We start from the raw sequence: 2,616 nt of genomic DNA on the forward strand, positions 1-2,616 counted from the left end.
ATGGGAAGTTTTTTTTTTTTTTTTGGTGAAAAAGGATCGAAGTTATTAGCTCTCAACTGGATACTGATTGGAACAATTTAATTAGAACGAAAATATACAATCTTAACTCAAATGACAATTTCTTATATAGACTATTCCAGAGAGCAGAGTCAAGTTTTGCTTCCATCTTCAAAAAAGGCTATGAGAGAAATCAGGTTACACTTCAGAAGATCTAGAAAGAATAGAGTAAATTAATGGTTCGCAACTAAAATTCACAATGATAACCGAAGGATAAAAAATTAGGGTGGAACTCATTACTGGAACCTTCATGTGAAGTTTTGCTCAAGGAATATTTTTATATTGTGGCTCCCTTTTAGTTAAATTTCAAGCTTTAGGGTTCCATCATTTTCATCCAATTGTGAGAATAACTTAAACCATAAAGTTTTGTAAGAACAGTGATGTAAATCTAGATCCTAAAGAACAAAGAGTTGAAAATTAGGGTTTCATTACATTACCTAGAATAGAGATGCTAGAATTCGGATCACATTGCTTGGATTATTATGTGTAGGTTGTAGGAAGAATGTTATCACTCGGTGGTTGCTTTGATCTAGGTTGTGGTATTGAGGTTTCATCAGCTTCATTCAGCCGTGGAAATTTTTTTAAGACAAAGAACTTCATGATATCGAGAAAGAAAATCAAACATATGAGGAAGGAGAGTGACGAAGGAAGGGAGGGAGGGAGGGAAAGGGGAGGGTAAAATTTTATGACATGAAGAGAAGATAGGTTGGGTTTGTTGCACATCGCATATAGGATTAAAAATGGCAAAAAAAAAAAAAAATTATGATGAAGATGATGGGCTATGTTTGTTCACATAAATGTTGTGTAAAATTACTTGATTTTTTTTTTCAAAAAGTATAGGTGGGTGAGAAAAATGTGAGAACACCATATGTAATTAGTAATAGCAATTCCTTATCGAGTTACTACTACTTAACTAAGTAAATTTCATATCTTCTTTTTATATATATATATATATATATATATAATTGCCATGTGTATTAAACTGAAAATTTTCATGATTGATTGATAGTGGAAATGTTGGCTAAGTTTGGTGTAAGATCACAGTCATTTCATCTCTAGCCATCTTGCCCATCCTTTGTGAATTTTGATATGAGAAGGGACTATGAGAATAGACATTATTATAGATTTTTACGTTGATTCTTTGTAATTGCTTTCTTGCCTTGAGTGTTGGTCATGTTGAAGGTGGACTCTTGTTTTCTAGTGAAAGCAATGCCGTTGGTGGATTAAAAGAATTATTATTTTTTGTTTCTTGTTTGAGTGTATGCCTAGACATTAATCCTGTACATCTCTATTTTAATATTATTCTTTTGTTGATCGATAAGAAAAAAAACAAAAACAAATTTAATGCTTGTTTATTTAATATTCAATTGTAATTATTTTCTATATATTTTATTAGAATTCATGCAATTATAAATTTTTGTGGTAACATTGATTATACAAATGTTTTTTATACATAATAAATAAAACGACACATATACCCCTAGCTAATAAAGGAATTTTTTATATTTTTATAATTATTTATGAAGATTTAATACTTGAGTGTATCTTCTCAATCTTTCTTAATTAGGCTAGTTTTCAAATTCTTGAATGGTTACAACTAAATGACTAATTATTCCCAAAATCTTAATTAGATAACTAACTTTTATTGTCCTTTCCTATCTGCTCTCAACTAGTTAACTTTTAAAATCTCTCTTCTCCTCTGTCAATTAATTTTAAAAATTTCTCCTCTATTCTCTTAATTAGGTAACATTTGAATCTCTATCTCCACTTTCTCAACTAGGTAAATATTTTCCCTCTCTTATTAGTTACTTCTCTCTAGGGCCCTCTTTGGTATCATTTTTCTTTTTTGATTTTTGTTCACAAAAATAGTTTTGGCTGCATTTGGTATCATTTATGGAGCTTGTTTTTATTTTAAAAATATTGATAAAACATAAAAACCAAAAGGAGATCAAGAGTCATTTATGTGTGTTTGGCCAAAATTGATTTTTAGTTATTTTTGCACTGAACTTTAATGAGCACGTGCTTAAATTCTTAATATGAAGGGGTAAAGTATTCATTTGCTTTATTATTAGAAATCCAAGCCCTTTGCCCCCTCTTCTTTAATCCAAGGTGAAGAAAGACAATTATAAAAAAGATGGGTGAAGGAAATATCTTCACCCATTTCTTTAAAAAATCATTTTGCACATAGAGGTACCAAACCATTTCTAACAAAAAACCATTTTTACCAAGTAGTTACCAAACCATTTTTATGTTTTGATAAAAAATGGTTTTCATTAATGATTTTTTTTAAATAAGTAAAAAGAAAAAAGAAAAATGATACCAAAGACGGCCTATTCTAGGCAGACTTCCAAATTCAATGATAAGACAAGTAATTCTTCCTCAGCTCTAGTTTGTGTGCGAAGGGAGCTTATTAGGCTAATTACAAGGGAAATTGGGAAATTCAAAATTACTATTTGTAAAGGATTTGATTATAAAGGACATTGAGAAATATAAATTACTATTTGTAAAGGATTTTTATCGTTTTCAGCTAGAGAACTTATCACATTCGCCATGCAAAAT

Source organism: Macadamia integrifolia, chromosome 8, assembly GCF_013358625.1.
Source record: "Macadamia integrifolia cultivar HAES 741 chromosome 8, SCU_Mint_v3, whole genome shotgun sequence".
Classification (NCBI taxonomy): Eukaryota; Viridiplantae; Streptophyta; class Magnoliopsida; order Proteales; family Proteaceae; genus Macadamia; species Macadamia integrifolia.